The sequence below is a fragment of the Schistocerca cancellata genome, chromosome 4 (genome assembly GCF_023864275.1).
Source record: "Schistocerca cancellata isolate TAMUIC-IGC-003103 chromosome 4, iqSchCanc2.1, whole genome shotgun sequence".
NCBI lineage: Eukaryota > Metazoa > Arthropoda > Insecta > Orthoptera > Acrididae > Schistocerca > Schistocerca cancellata.
Window position 1 is genome coordinate 1782362 of NC_064629.1, and position 17799 is coordinate 1800160.

The following is a 17799-nucleotide window of genomic DNA, read 5'->3' on the forward strand; positions in this document are numbered from 1 at the left end:
GGACGAAACAATGATACTGAATTGTAACGTTCAGGGCCTGCTAATGACGATGGAACACTAAAATTGCGTCCCGATTCAATACATCGTCCTCCAGCAGACTTGTCTCCATGGGTCTATTGCTGCCTCGGGCACCTTATGGCAGGCCTGCTGTGACTCAAAGATATTCGAATCGGACGAAAAACTGATAGTGAATTGTAACGTTCAGGGCCTCCTAATGACGATGGAACACTCAAATTGCGTCCCGATTCAATACATCGTCCACTAGCCGACTTGACTCCATGGGACTATTGCTGCCTCGGGCACCTTATGGCCGTTCTGCTGTGAGTCTAGATTATCGAATGGGATGAAAAACTGATATTGAATTGTAACGTTCAGGGCGTCCTAATGACGATGGATCACTCAAATTGCATCCCGATTCAATACATCGTCCTCCAGCAGACTTGTCTCCATGGGTCGACTGCTGCCTCGGGCACCTTATGGCCGTTCTGCTGTGAGTCTAGATTATCGAATGGGACGAAAAACTGATAGTGAATTGTAACGTTCAGGGCCACCTAATGACGATGAATCACTCTAATTGCGTCCCGATTCAATACATCGTCCTCCAGCAGACTTGACTTCATGGGTCTATTGCTGCCTCGGGCACCTTATGGCCGTTCTGCTGTGAGTCAAAGATTTTCGAATCGGACGAAAAACTGATAGTGAATTGTAACTTTCAGGGCCACCTAATGACGATGGATCACTCAAATTGCGTCCCGATTCAATACATCGTCCTCCAGCAGACTTGTCTCCATGGGTCGATTGCTGCCTCGGGCACCTTATGGCCGTTCTGCTGTGAGTCAAAGATTTTCGAATCGGACGAAAAACTGATAGTGATTTGTAACGTTCAGGGCCACCTAATGACGATGGATCACTCAAATTGCGTCCCGATTCAATACATCGTCCTCCAGCCGACTTGACTCCATGGGTCTATTGCAGCCTCGGGCACCTTATGGCCGTTCTGCTGTGAGTCTAGATTATCGAATGGGACAAAAAACTGATAGTGAATTGTAACGTTCAGGGCCTCCTAATGACGATGGATCACTCAAATTGCGTCCCGATTCAATACATCGTCCTCCAGCAGACTTGTCTCCATGGGTCTATTGCTGCCTCGGGCACCTTATGGCCGTTCTGCTGTGAGTCTAGATTATCGAATGGGACGAAAAGCTGATAGTGAATTGTAACTTTCAGGGCCACCTAATGATGATGGATCACTCAAATTGCGTCCCGATTCAATACATCGTCCTCCAGCAGACTTGTCTCCATGGGTCGATTGCAGCCTCGGGCACCTAATGGCCGTTCTGCTGTGAGTCAAAGATTTTCGAATCGGACGAAAAACTGATAGTGAGGTGTAACATTCAGGGCCACCTAATGACGATGGACCACGCAAATTGCGTCCCGATTCAATACATCGTCCTCCAGCCGAGTTGACTCCATGGGTCTATTGCTGCCTCGGGCACCTTATGGCCGTTCTGCTGTGAATCTAGATTATCGAATGGGACGAAAAACTGATAGTGAATTGTAACTTTCAGGGCCACCTAATGACGATGGATCACTCAAATTGCGTCCCGATTCAATATATCGTTCTCCAGCAGACTTGTCTCCATGGGTCGATTGCTGCCTCGGGCACCTTATGGCCGTTCTGCTGTGAGTCAAAGATTTTCGAATCGGACGAAAAACTGATAGTGATTTGTAACATTCAGGGCCACCTAATGACGATGGACCACACAAATTGCGTCCCGATTCAGTACATCGTCCACTAGCCGACTTGACTCCATGGGACTATTGCTGCCTCGGGCACCTTATGGCCGTTCTGCTGTGAGTCAAAGATTTTCGAATCGGACGAAATACTGATAGTGAATTGTAACGTTCAGGGCCTCCTAATGACGATGGAACACTAAAATTGCGTCCCGATTCAATACATCGTCCTCCAGCAGACGACTTCATGGGTCTATTGCTTCCTCGGGCACCTTATGGCCGTTCTGCTGTTGTCAAAGATTTTCGAATCGGACGAAAAACTGATAGTGAATTGTAACGTTCAGGGCCACCTAATGACGATGGATCACTCAAATTGCGTCCCGATTCAATACATCGTCCTCCAGCCGACTTGACTCAATGGGTCTATTGCTGCCTCGGGCACCTTATGGCCGTTCTGCTGTGAGTCTAGATTATCGAATGGGAAAAAAAACTGATAGTGAATTGTAACGTTCAGGGCGTCCTAATGACGATGGATCACTCAAATTGCGTCCCGATTCAATACATCGTCCTCCAGCCGAGTTGACTCCATGGGTCTATTGCTCCTTCGGGCACCTTATGGCCGTTCTGCTGTGAATCTAGATTATCGAAAGGGACGAAAAAATGATAGTGAATTGTAACGTTCAGGGCCTCCTAATGACGATGGAACACTAAAATTGCGTCCCGATTCAATACATCGTCCTCCAGCAGACTTGTCTCCATGGGTCTATTGCTGCCTCGGGCACCTTATGGCAGGCCTGCTGTGACTCGAAGATTTTCGAATCGGACGAAAAACTGATAGTTAATTGTAACGTTCAGGGCCTCCTAATGACGATGGAACACTCAAATTGCGTCCCGATTCAATACATCGTCCTCCAGCAGACTTGTCTCCATGCGTCTATTGCTGCCTCGGGCACCTTATGGCCGTTCTGCCGTGAGTCAAAGATTTTCGAATCGGACGAAAAACTGATAGTGAATTGTGACGTTCAGGGCCACCTAATGACGATGGATCACTCAAATTGCGTCCCGATTCAATACATCGTCCTCCAGCCGACTTGACTCCATGGGTCTATTGCTGCCTCGGGCACCTTATGGCCGTTCTGCTGTGAGTCTAGATTATCGAATGGGAGAAAAAACTGATAGTGAATTGTAACGTTCAGGGCCTCCTAATGACGATGGATCACTCAAATTGCGTCCCGATTCAATACATCGTCCTCCAGCAGACTTGTCTCCATGGGTCTATTGCTGCCTCGGGCACCTTATGGCCGTTCTGCTGTGAGTCTAGATTATCGAATGGTACGAAAAACTGATAGTGAATTGTAACGTTCAGGGCCACCTAATGACGATGGATCACTCAAATTGCGTCCTGATTGAATACATCGTCCTCCAGCAGACTTGACTTCATGGGTCTATTGCTGCCACGGGCACCTTACGGCCGTTCTGCTGTGAGTCAAAGATTTTCGAATCGGACGAAATACTGATAGTGAATTGTAACTTTCAGGGCCACTAAATGACAATGGATCACTCAAATTGCGTCCCGATTCAATACATCGTCCTCCAGCAGACTTGTCTCCATGGGTCGATTGCTGCCTCGGGCACCTTATGGCCGTTCTGCTGTGAGTCTAAGATTTTCGAATCGGACGAAAAACTGATAGTGATTTGTAACATTCAGGGCCACCTAATGACGATGGACCACACAAATTGCGTCCCGATTCAGTACATCGTCCACTAGCCGACTTGACTCCATGGGACTATTGCTGCCTCGGGCACCTTATGGCCGTTCTGCTGTGAGTCAAAGATTTTCGAATCGGACGAAATACTGATAGTGAATTGTAACGTTCAGGGCCTCCTAATGACGATGGAACACTAAAATTGCGTCCCGATTCAATACATCGTCCTCCAGCAGACGACTTCATGGGTCTATTGCTGCCTCGGGCACCTTATGGCCGTTCTGCTGTTGTCAAAGATTTTCGAATCGGACGAAAAACTGATAGTGAATTGTAACGTTCAGGGCCACCTAATGACGATGGATCACTCAAATTGCGTCCCGATTCAATACATCGTCCTCCAGCCGACTTGACTCAATGGGTCTATTGCTGCCTCGGGCAACTTATGGCCGTTCTGCTGTGAGTCTAGATTATCGAATGGGAAAAAAAACTGATAGTGAATTGTAACGTTCAGGGCGTCCTAATGACGATGGATCACTCAAATTGCGTCCCGATTCAATACATCGTCCTCCAGCCGAGTTGACTCCATGGGTCTATTGCTCCTTCGGGCACCTTATGGCCGTTCTGCTGTGAATCTAGATTATCGAATGGGACGAAAAAATGATAGTGAATTGTAACGTTCAGGGCCTCCTAATGACGATGGAACACTAAAATTGCGTCCCGATTCAATACATCGTCCTCCAGCAGACTTGTCTCCATGGGTCTATTGCTGCCTCGGGCACCTTATTGTAGGCCTGCTGTGACTCAAAGATTTTCGAATCGGACGAAAAACTGATAGTGAATTGTAACGTTCAGGGCCTCCTAATGACGATGGAACACTCAAATTGCGTCCCGATTCAATACATCGTCCTCCAGCAGACTTGTCTCCATGCGTCTATTGCTGCCTCGGGCACCTTATGGCCGTTCTGCTGTGAGTCAAAGATTTTCGAATCGGACGAAAAACTGATAGTGAATTGTGACGTTCAGGGCCACCTAATGACGATGGATCACTCAAATTGCGTCCCGATTCAATACATCGTCCTCCAGCCGACTTGACTCCATGGGTCTATTGCTGCCTCGGGCACCTTATGGCCGTTCTGCTGTGAGTCTAGATTATCGAATGGGACAAAAAACTGATAGTGAATTGTAACGTTCAGGGCCTCCTAATGACGATGGATCACTCAAATTGCGTCCCGATTCAATACATCGTCCTCCAGCAGACTTGTCTCCATGGGTCTATTGCTGCCTCGGGCACCTTATGGCCGTCCTGCTGTGAGTCTAGATTATCGAATGGTACGAAAAACTGATAGTGAATTGTAACGTTCAGGGCCACCTAATGACGATGGATCACTCAAATTGCGTCCTGATTGAATACATCGTCCTCCAGCAGACTTGACTTCATGGGTCTATTGCTGCCTCGGGCACCTTACGGCCGTTCTGCTGTGAGTCAAAGATTTTCGAATCGGACGAAATACTCATAGTGAATTGTAACGTTCAGGGCCACCTAATGACGATGGATCACTCAAATTGCGTCCCGATTCAATACATCGTCCTCCAGCCGACTTGACTCAATGGGTCTATTGCTGCCTCGGGCACCTTATGGCCGTTCTGCTGTGAGTCTAGATTATCGAATGGGAAAAAAAACTGATAGTGAATTGTAACGTTCAGGGCGTCCTAATGACGATGGATCACTCAAATTGCGTCCCGATTCAATACATCGTCCTCCAGCCGAGTTGACTCCATGGGTCTATTGCTCCTTCGGGCACCTTATGGCCGTTCTGCTGTGAATCTAGATTATCGAAAGGGACGAAAAAATGATAGTGAATTGTAACGTTCAGGGCCTCCTAATGACGATGGAACACTAAAATTGCGTCCCGATTCAATACATCGTCCTCCAGCAGACTTGTCTCCATGGGTCTATTGCTGCCTCGGGCACCTTATGGCAGGCCTGCTGTGACTCGAAGATTTTCGAATCGGACGAAAAACTGATAGTTAATTGTAACGTTCAAGGCCTCCTAATGACGATGGATCACTCAAATTGCGTCCCGATTCAATACATCGTCCTCCAGCAGACTTGTCTCCATGCGTCTATTGCTGCCTCGGGCACCTTATGGCCGTTCTGCCGTGAGTCAAAGATTTTCGAATCGGACGAAAAACTGATAGTGAATTGTGACGTTCAGGGCCACCTAATGACGATGGATCACTCAAATTGCGTCCCGATTCAATACATCGTCCTCCAGCCGACTTGACTCCATGGGTCTATTGCTGCCTCGGGCACCTTATGGCCGTTCTGCTGTGAGTCTAGATTATCGAATGGGAGAAAAAACTGATAGTGAATTGTAACGTTCAGGGCCTCCTAATGACGATGGATCACTCAAATTGCGTCCCGATTCAATACATCGTCCTCCAGCAGACTTGTCTCCATGGGTCTATTGCTGCCTCGGGCACCTTATGGCCGTTCTGCTGTGAGTCTAGATTATCGAATGGTACGAAAAACTGATAGTGAATTGTAACGTTCAGGGCCACCTAATGACGATGGATCACTCAAATTGCGTCCTGATTGAATACATCGTCCTCCAGCAGACTTGACTTCATGGGTCTATTGCTGCCACGGGCACCTTACGGCCGTTCTGCTGTGAGTCAAAGATTTTCGAATCGGACGAAATACTGATAGTGAATTGTAACTTTCAGGGCCACTAAATGACAATGGATCACTCAAATTGCGTCCCGATTCAATACATCGTCCTCCAGCAGACTTGTCTCCATGGGTCGATTGCTGCCTCGGGCACCTTATGGCCGTTCTGCTGTGAGTCTAAGATTTTCGAATCGGACGAAAAACTGATAGTGAATTGTAACGTTCAGGGCCTCCTAATGACGATGGAACACTAAAATTGCGTCCCGATTCAATACATCGTCCTCCAGCAGACGACTTCATGGGTCTATTGCTGCCTCGGGCACCTTATGGCCGTTCTGCTGTTGTCAAAGATTTTCGAATCGGACGAAAAACTGATAGTGAATTGTAACGTTCAGGGCCACCTAATGACGATGGATCACTCAAATTGCGTCCCGATTCAATACATCGTCCTCCAGCCGACTTGACTCAATGGGTCTATTGCTGCCTCGGGCAACTTATGGCCGTTCTGCTGTGAGTCTAGATTATCGAATGGGAAAAAAAACTGATAGTGAATTGTAACGTTCAGGGCGTCCTAATGACGATGGATCACTCAAATTGCGTCCCGATTCAATACATCGTCCTCCAGCCGAGTTGACTCCATGGGTCTATTGCTCCTTCGGGCACCTTATGGCCGTTCTGCTGTGAATCTAGATTATCGAATGGGACGAAAAAATGATAGTGAATTGTAACGTTCAGGGCCTCCTAATGACGATGGAACACTAAAATTGCGTCCCGATTCAATACATCGTCCTCCAGCAGACTTGTCTCCATGGGTCTATTGCTGCCTCGGGCACCTTATTGTAGGCCTGCTGTGACTCAAAGATTTTCGAATCGGACGAAAAACTGATAGTGAATTGTAACGTTCAGGGCCTCCTAATGACGATGGAACACTCAAATTGCGTCCCGATTCAATACATCGTCCTCCAGCAGACTTGTCTCCATGCGTCTATTGCTGCCTCGGGCACCTTATGGCCGTTCTGCTGTGAGTCAAAGATTTTCGAATCGGACGAAAAACTGATAGTGAATTGTGACGTTCAGGGCCACCTAATGACGATGGATCACTCAAATTGCGTCCCGATTCAATACATCGTCCTCCAGCCGACTTGACTCCATGGGTCTATTGCTGCCTCGGGCACCTTATGGCCGTTCTGCTGTGAGTCTAGATTATCGAATGGGACAAAAAACTGATAGTGAATTGTAACGTTCAGGGCCTCCTAATGACGATGGATCACTCAAATTGCGTTCCGATTCAATACATCGTCCTCCAGCAGACTTGTCTCCATGGGTCTATTGCTGCCTCGGGCACCTTATGGCCGTCCTGCTGTGAGTCTAGATTATCGAATGGTACGAAAAACTGATAGTGAATTGTAACGTTCAGGGCCACCTAATGACGATGGATCACTCAAATTGCGTCCTGATTGAATACATCGTCCTCCAGCAGACTTGACTTCATGGGTCTATTGCTGCCTCGGGCACCTTACGGCCGTTCTGCTGTGAGTCAAAGATTTTCGAATCGGACGAAATACTCATAGTGAATTGTAACGTTCAGGGCCACCTAATGACGATGGATCACTCAAATTGCGTCCCGATTCAATACATCGTCCTCCAGCAGACTTGTCTCCATGGGTCTATTGCTGCCTCGGGCATCTTATGGCAGGCCTGCTGTGACTCAAAGATTTTCGAATCGGACGAAAAACTGATAGTGAATTGTAAAATTCAGGGCCACCTAATGACGATGGACCACGCAAATTGCGTCCCGATTCAATACATCGTCCTCCAGCCGAGTTGACTCCATGGGTCTATTGCTGCCTCGGGCACCTTATGGCCGATCTGCTGTGAATCTAGATTATCGAATGGGACGAAAAACTGATAGTGAATTGTAACGTTCAGGGCCACCTAATGACGATGGATCACTCAAATTGCGTCCCGATTCAATACATCGTCCCCAGCCGACTAGACTCCATGGGACTATTGCTGCCTCGGGCACCTTATGGCCGTTCTGCTGTGAGTCTAGATTATAGAATGGGATGAAAAACTGATAGTGAATTGTAACGTTCAGGGCCTCCTAATGACGATGGATCACTCAAATTGCGTCCCGATTCAATACATCGTCCTCCAGCAGACTTGTCTCCATGGGTCTATTGCTGCCTCGGGCACCTTATGGCAGGCCTGCTGTGACTCAAAGATTTTCGAATCGGACGAAAAACTGATAGTGAATTGTAACGTTCAGGGCCTCCTAATGACGATGGAACACTCAAATTGCGTCCCGATTCAATACATCGTCCTCCAGCAGACTTGTCTCCATGGGTCTATTGCTGCCTCGGGCACCTTATGAGCGTTCTGCTGTGAGTCTAGATTATCGAATGGGACGAAAAACTGATAGTGAATTGTAACGTTCAGGGCCACCTAATGACGATGGATCATTCAAATTGCGTCCCGATTCAATACATCGTCCTCCAGCCGACTTGACTCCATGGGTCTATTGCTCCCTCGGGCACCTTATGGCCGTTCTGCTGTGAATCTAGATTATCGAATGGGACGAAAAACTGATAGTGAATTGTAACTTTCAGGGCCACCTAATGACGATGGATCACTCAAATTGCGTCCCGATTCAATACATCGTTCTCCAGCAGACTTGTCTCCATGGGTCGATTGCTGCCTCGGGCACCTTATGGCCGTTCTGCTGTGAGTCAAAGATTTTCGAATCGGACGAAAAACTGATAGTGATTTGTAACATTCAGGGCCACCTAATGACGATGGACCACACAAATTGCGTCCCGATTCAGTACATCGTCCACTAGCCGACTTGACTCCATGGGACTATTGCTGCCTCGGGCACCTTATGGCCGTTCTGCTGTGAGTCAAAGATTTTCGAATCGGACGAAATACTGATAGTGAATTGTAACGTTCAGGGCCTCCTAATGACGATGGAACACTAAAATTGCGTCCCGATTCAATACATCGTCCTCCAGCAGACGACTTCATGGGTCTATTGCTGCCTCGGGCACCTTATGGCCGTTCTGCTGTTGTCAAAGATTTTCGAATCGGACGAAAAACTGATAGTGAATTGTAACGTTCAGGGCCACCTAATGACGATGGATCACTCAAATTGCGTCCCGATTCAATACATCGTCCTCCAGCCGACTTGACTCAATGGGTCTATTGCTGCCTCGGGCACCTTATGGCCGTTCTGCTGTGAGTCTAGATTATCGAATGGGAAAAAAAACTGATAGTGAATTGTAACGTTCAGGGCGTCCTAATGACGATGGATCACTCAAATTGCGTCCCGATTCAATACATCGTCCTCCAGCCGAGTTGACTCCATGGGTCTATTGCTCCTTCGGGCACCTTATGGCCGTTCTGCTGTGAATCTAGATTATCGAAAGGGACGAAAAAATGATAGTGAATTATAACGTTCAGGGCCTCCTAATGACGATGGAACACTAAAATTGCGTCCCGATTCAATACATCGTCCTCCAGCAGACTTGTCTCCATGGGTCTATTGCTGCCTCGGGCACCTTATGGCAGGCCTGCTGTGACTCGAAGATTTTCGAATCGGACGAAAAACTGATAGTTAATTGTAACGTTCAGGGCCTCCTAATGACGATGGAACACTCAAATTGCGTCCCGATTCAATACATCGTCCTCCAGCAGACTTGTCTCCATGCGTCTATTGCTGCCTCGGGCACCGTATGGCCGTTCTGCCGTGAGTCAAAGATTTTCGAATCGGACGAAAAACTGATAGTGAATTGTGACGTTCAGGGCCACCTAATGACGATGGATCACTCAAATTGCGTCCCGATTCAATACATCGTCCTCCAGCCGACTTGACTCCATGGGTCTATTGCTGCCTCGGGCACCTTATGGCCGTTCTGCTGTGAGTCTAGATTATCGAATGGGAGAAAAAACTGATAGTGAATTGTAACGTTCAGGGCCTCCTAATGACGATGGATCACTCAAATTGCGTCCCGATTCAATACATCGTCCTCCAGCAGACTTGTCTCCATGGGTCTATTGCTGCCTCGGGCACCTTATGGCCGTTCTGCTGTGAGTCTAGATTATCGAATGGTACGAAAAACTGATAGTGAATTGTAACGTTCAGGGCCACCTAATGACGATGGATCACTCAAATTGCGTCCTGATTGAATACATCGTCCTCCAGCAGACTTGACTTCATGGGTCTATTGCTGCCACGGGCACCTTACGGCCGTTCTGCTGTGAGTCAAAGATTTTCGAATCGGACGAAATACTGATAGTGAATTGTAACTTTCAGGGCCACTAAATGACAATGGATGACTCAAATTGCGTCCCGATTCAATACATCGTCCTCCAGCAGACTTGTCTCCATGGGTCGATTGCTGCCTCGGGCACCTTATGGCCGTTCTGCTGTGAGTCTAAGATTTTCGAATCGGACGAAAAACTGATAGTGATTTGTAACATTCAGGGCCACCTAATGACGATGGACCACACAAATTGCGTCCCGATTCAGTACATCGTCCACTAGCCGACTTGACTCCATGGGACTATTGCTGCCTCGGGCACCTTATGGCCGTTCTGCTGTGAGTCAAAGATTTTCGAATCGGACGAAATACTGATAGTGAATTGTAACGTTCAGGGCCTCCTAATGACGATGGAACACTAAAATTGCGTCCCGATTCAATACATCGTCCTCCAGCAGACGACTTCATGGGTCTATTGCTGCCTCGGGCACCTTATGGCCGTTCTGCTGTTGTCAAAGATTTTCGAATCGGACGAAAAACTGATAGTGAATTGTAACGTTCAGGGCCACCTAATGACGATGGATCACTCAAATTGCGTCCCGATTCAATACATCGTCCTCCAGCCGACTTGACTCAATGGGTCTATTGCTGCCTCGGGCAACTTATGGCCGTTCTGCTGTGAGTCTAGATTATCGAATGGGAAAAAAAACTGATAGTGAATTGTAACGTTCAGGGCGTCCTAATGACGATGGATCACTCAAATTGCGTCCCGATTCAATACATCGTCCTCCAGCCGAGTTGACTCCATGGGTCTATTGCTCCTTCGGGCACCTTATGGCCGTTCTGCTGTGAATCTAGATTATCGAATGGGACGAAAAAATGATAGTGAATTGTAACGTTCAGGGCCTCCTAATGACGATGGAACACTTAAATTGCGTCCCGATTCAATACATCGTCCTCCAGCAGACTTGTCTCCATGGGTCTATTGCTGCCTCGGGCACCTTATTGTAGGCCTGCTGTGACTCAAAGATTTTCGAATCGGACGAAAAACTGATAGTGAATTGTAACGTTCAGGGCCTCCTAATGACGATGGAACACTCAAATTGCGTCCCGATTCAATACATCGTCCTCCAGCAGACTTGTCTCCATGCGTCTATTGCTGCCTCGGGCACCTTATGGCCGTTCTGCTGTGAGTCAAAGATTTTCGAATCGGACGAAAAACTGATAGTGAATTGTGACGTTCAGGGCCACCTAATGACGATGGATCACTCAAATTGCGTCCCGATTCAATACATCGTCCTCCAGCCGACTTGACTCCATGGGTCTATTGCTGCCTCGGGCACCTTATGGCCGTTCTGCTGTGAGTCTAGATTATCGAATGGGACAAAAAACTGATAGTGAATTCAGGGCCTCCTAATGACGATGGATCACTCAAATTGCGTCCCGATTCAATACATCGTCCTCCAGCAGACTTGTCTCCATGGGTCTATTGCTGCCTCGGGCACCTTATGGCCGTCCTGCTGTGAGTCTAGATTATCGAATGGTACGAAAAACTGATAGTGAATTGTAACGTTCAGGGCCACCTAATGACGATGGTTCACTCAAATTGCGTCCTGATTGAATACATCGTCCTCCAGCAGACTTGACTTCATGGGTCTATTGCTGCCTCGGGCACCTTACGGCCGTTCTGCTGTGAGTCAAAGATTTTCGAATCGGACGAAATACTCATAGTGAATTGTAACGTTCAGGGCCACCTAATGACGATGGATCACTCAAATTGCGTCCCGATTCAATACATCGTCCTCCAGCAGACTTGTCTCCATGGGTCTATTGCTGCCTCGGGCATCTTATGGCAGGCCTGCTGTGACTCAAAGATTTTCGAATCGGACGAAAAACTGATAGTGAATTGTAAAATTCAGGGCCACCTAATGACGATGGACCACGCAAATTGCGTCCCGATTCAATACATCGTCCTCCAGCCGAGTTGACTCCATGGGTCTATTGCTGCCTCGGGCACCTTATGGCCGATCTGCTGTGAATCTAGATTATCGAATGGGACGAAAAACTGATAGTGAATTGTAACGTTCAGGGCCACCTAATGACGATGGATCACTCAAATTGCGTCCCGATTCAATACATCGTCCCCAGCCGACTAGACTCCATGGGACTATTGCTGCCTCGGGCACCTTATGGCCGTTCTGCTGTGAGTCTACATTATAGAATGGGATGAAAAACTGATAGTGAATTGTAACGTTCAGGGCCTCCTAATGACGATGGATCACTCAAATTGCGTCCCGATTCAATACATCGTCCTCCAGCAGACTTGTCTCCATGGGTCTATTGCTGCCTCGGGCACCTTATGGCAGGCCTGCTGTGACTCAAAGATTTTCGAATCGGACGAAAAACTGATAGTGAATTGTAACGTTCAGGGCCTCCTAATGACGATGGAACACTCAAATTGCGTCCCGATTCAATACATCGTCCTCCAGCAGACTTGTCTCCATGGGTCTATTGCTGCCTCGGGCACCTTATGAGCGTTCTGCTGTGAGTCTAGATTATCGAATGGGACGAAAAACTGATAGTGAATTGTAACGTTCAGGGCCACCTAATGACGATGGATCATTCAAATTGCGTCCCGATTCAATACATCGTCCTCCAGCCGACTTGACTCCATGGGTCTATTGCTCCCTCGGGCACCTTATGGCCGTTCTGCTGTGAGTCTAGATTATCCAATGGGACGAAAAACTGATAGTGAATTGTAACGTTCAGGGCCTCCTAATGACGATTTATCACTCAAATTGCATCCCGATTCAATACATCGTCCTCCAGCAGACTTGTCTCCATGGGTCTACTGCTTCCTCGGGCACCTTATGGCCGTTCTGCTGTGAGTCTAGATTATCGAATGGGACGAAAAACTGATAGTGAATTGTAACGTTCAGGGCCACCTAATGACGATGAATCACTCAAACTGCGTCCCGATTCAATACATCGTCCTCCAGCAGACTTGACTTCATGGGTCTATTGCTGCCTCGGGCACCTTATGGCCGTTCTGCTGTGAGTCAAAGATTTTCGAATCGGACGAAAAACTGATAGTGAATTGTAACTTTCAGGGCCACCTAATGACGATGGATCACTCAAATTGCGTCCCGATTCAATACATCGTCCTCCAGCAGACTTGTCTCCATGGGTCGATTGCTGCCACGGGCACCTTATGGCCGTTCTGCTGTGAGTCAAAGATTTTCGAATCGGACGAAAAACTGATAGTGATTTGTAACGTTCAGGGCCACCTAATGACGATGGATCACTCAAATTGCGTCCCGATTCAATACATCGTCCTCCAGCCGACTTGACTCCATGGGTCTATTGCAGCCTCGGGCACCTTATGGCCGTTCTGCTGTGAGTCTAGATTATCGAATGGGACAAAAAACTGATAGTGAATTGTAACGTTCAGGGCCTCCTAATGACGATGGATCACTCAAATTGCGTCCCGATTCAATACATCGTCCTCCAGCAGACTTGTCTCCATGGGTCTATTGCTGCCTCGGGCACCATATGGCCCTTCTGCTGTGAGTCTAGATTATCGAATGGGACGAAAAACTGATAGTGAATTGTAACTCTCAGGGCCACCTAATGATGATGGATCACTCAAATTGCGTCCCGATTCAATACATCGTCCTCCAGCAGACTTGTCTCCATGGGTCGATTGCAGCCTCGGGCACCTAATGGCCGTTCTGCTGTGAGTCAAAGATTTTCGAATCGGACGAAAAACTGATAGTGAGGTGTAACATTCAGGGCCACCTAATGACGATGGACCACGCAAATTGCGTCCCGATTCAATACATCGTCCTCCAGCCGAGTTGACTCCATGGGTCTATTGCTGCCTCGGGCACCTTATGGCCGTTCTGCTGTGAATCTAGATTATCGAATTTGACGAAAAACTGATAGTGAATTGTAACTTTCAGGGCCACCTAATGACGATGGATCACTCAAATTGCGTCCCGATTCAATACATCGTTCTCCAGCAGACTTGTCTCCATGGGTCGATTGCTGCCTCGGGCACCTTATGGCCGTTCTGCTGTGAGTCAAAGATTTTCGAATCGGACGAAAAACTGATAGTGATTTGTAACATTCAGGGCCACCTAATGACGATGGACCACACAAATTGCGTCCCGATTCAGTACATCGTCCACTAGCCGACTTGACTCCATGGGACTATTGCTGCCTCGGGCACCTTATGGCCGTTCTGCTGTGAGTCAAAGATTTTCGAATCGGACGAAATACTGATAGTGAATTGTAACGTTCAGGGCCTCCTAATGACGATGGAACACTAAAATAGCGTCCCGATTCAATACATCGTCCTCCAGCAGACGACTTCATGGGTCTATTGCTGCCTCGGCACCTTATGGCCGTTCTGCTGTTGTCAAAGATTTTCGAATCGGACGAAAAACTGATAGTGAATTGTAACGTTCAGGGCCACCTAATGACGATGGATCACTCAAATTGCGTCCCGATTCAATACATCGTCCTCCAGCCGACTTGACTCAATGGGTCTATTGCTGCCTCGGGCACCTTATGGCCGTTCTGCTGTGAGTCTAGATTATCGAATGGGAAAAAAAACTGATAGTGAATTGTAACGTTCAGGGCGTCCTAATGACGATGGATCACTCAAATTGCGTCCCGATTCAATACATCGTCCTCCAGCCGAGTTGACTCCATGGGTCTATTGCTCCTTCGGGCACCTTATGGCCGTTCTGCTGTGAATCTAGATTATCGAAAGGGACGAAAAAATGATAGTGAATTGTAACGTTCAGGGCCTCCTAATGACGATGGAACACAAAAATGTGTCCCGATTCAATACATCGTCCTCCAGCAGACTTGTCTCCATGGGTCTATTTCTGCTTCGGGCACCTTATGGCAGGCCTGCTGTGACTCGAAGATTTTCGAATCGGACGAATAACTGATAGTTAATTGTAACGTTCAGGGCCTCCTAATGACGATGGAACACTCAAATTGCGTCCCGATTCAATACATCGTCCTCCAGCAGACTTGTCTCCATGCGTCTATTGCTGCCTCGGGCACCTTATGGCCGTTCTGCCGTGAGTCAAAGATTTTCGAATCGGACGAAAAACTGATAGTGAATTGTAACGTTCAGGGCCTCCTAATGACGATGGATCACTCAAATTGCGTCCCGATTCAATACATCGTCCTCCAGCAGACTTGTCTCCATGGGTCTATTGCTGCCTCGGGCACCTTATGGCCGTTCTGCTGTGAGTCTAGATTATCGAATGGTACGAAAAACTGATAGTGAATTGTAACGTTCAGGGCCACCTAATGACGATGGATCACTCAAATTGCGTCCTGATTGAATACATCGTCCTCCAGCAGACTTGACTTCATGGGTCTATTGCTGCCACGGGCACCTTACGGCCGTTCTGCTGTGAGTCAAAGATTTTCGAATCGGACGAAATACTGATAGTGAATTGTAACTTTCAGGGCCACTAAATGACAATGGATGACTCAAATTGCGTCCCGATTCAATACATCGTCCTCCAGCAGACTTGTCTCCATGGGTCGATTGCTGCCTCGGGCACCTTATGGCCGTTCTGCTGTGAGTCTAAGATTTTCGAATCGGACGAAAAACTGATAGTGATTTGTAACATTCAGGGCCACCTAATGACGATGGACCACACAAATTGCGTCCCGATTCAGTACATCGTCCACTAGCCGACTTGACTCCATGGGACTATTGCTGCCTCGGGCACCTTATGGCCGTTCTGCTGTGAGTCAAAGATTTTCGAATCGGACGAAATACTGATAGTGAATTGTAACGTTCAGGGCCTCCTAATGACGATGGAACACTAAAATTGCGTCCCGATTCAATACATCGTCCTCCAGCAGACGACTTCATGGGTCTATTGCTGCCTCGGGCACCTTATGGCCGTTCTGCTGTTGTCAAAGATTTTCGAATCGGACGAAAAACTGATAGTGAATTGTAACGTTCAGGGCCACCTAATGACGATGGATCACTCAAATTGCGTCCCGATTCAATACATCGTCCTCCAGCCGACTTGACTCAATGGGTCTATTGCTGCCTCGGGCAACTTATGGCCGTTCTGCTGTGAGTCTAGATTATCGAATGGGAAAAAAAACTGATAGTGAATTGTAACGTTCAGGGCGTCCTAATGACGATGGATCACTCAAATTGCGTCCCGATTCAATACATCGTCCTCCAGCCGAGTTGACTCCATGGGTCTATTGCTCCTTCGGGCACCTTATGGCCGTTCTGCTGTGAATCTAGATTATCGAATGGGACGAAAAAATGATAGTGAATTGTAACGTTCAGGGCCTCCTAATGACGATGGAACACTTAAATTGCGTCCCGATTCAATACATCGTCCTCCAGCAGACTTGTCTCCATGGGTCTATTGCTGCCTCGGGCACCTTATTGTAGGCCTGCTGTGACTCAAAGATTTTCGAATCGGACGAAAAACTGATAGTGAATTGTAACGTTCAGGGCCTCCTAATGACGATGGAACACTCAAATTGCGTCCCGATTCAATACATCGTCCTCCAGCAGACTTGTCTCCATGCGTCTATTGCTGCCTCGGGCACCTTATGGCCGTTCTGCTGTGAGTCAAAGATTTTCGAATCGGACGAAAAACTGATAGTGAATTGTGACGTTCAGGGCCACCTAATGACGATGGATCACTCAAATTGCGTCCCGATTCAATACATCGTCCTCCAGCCGACTTGACTCCATGGGTCTATTGCTGCCTCGGGCACCTTATGGCCGTTCTGCTGTGAGTCTAGATTATCGAATGGGACAAAAAACTGATAGTGAATTCAGGGCCTCCTAATGACGATGGATCACTCAAATTGCGTCCCGATTCAATACATCGTCCTCCAGCAGACTTGTCTCCATGGGTCTATTGCTGCCTCGGGCACCTTATGGCCGTCCTGCTGTGAGTCTAGATTATCGAATGGTACGAAAAACTGATAGTGAATTGTAACGTTCAGGGCCACCTAATGACGATGGTTCACTCAAATTGCGTCCTGATTGAATACATCGTCCTCCAGCAGACTTGACTTCATGGGTCTATTGCTGCCTCGGGCACCTTACGGCCGTTCTGCTGTGAGTCAAAGATTTTCGAATCGGACGAAATACTCATAGTGAATTGTAACGTTCAGGGCCACCTAATGACGATGGATCACTCAAATTGCGTCCCGATTCAATACATCGTCCTCCAGCAGACTTGTCTCCATGGGTCTATTGCTGCCTCGGGCATCTTATGGCAGGCCTGCTGTGACTCAAAGATTTTCGAATCGGACGAAAAACTGATAGTGAATTGTAAAATTCAGGGCCACCTAATGACGATGGACCACGCAAATTGCGTCCCGATTCAATACATCGTCCTCCAGCCGAGTTGAC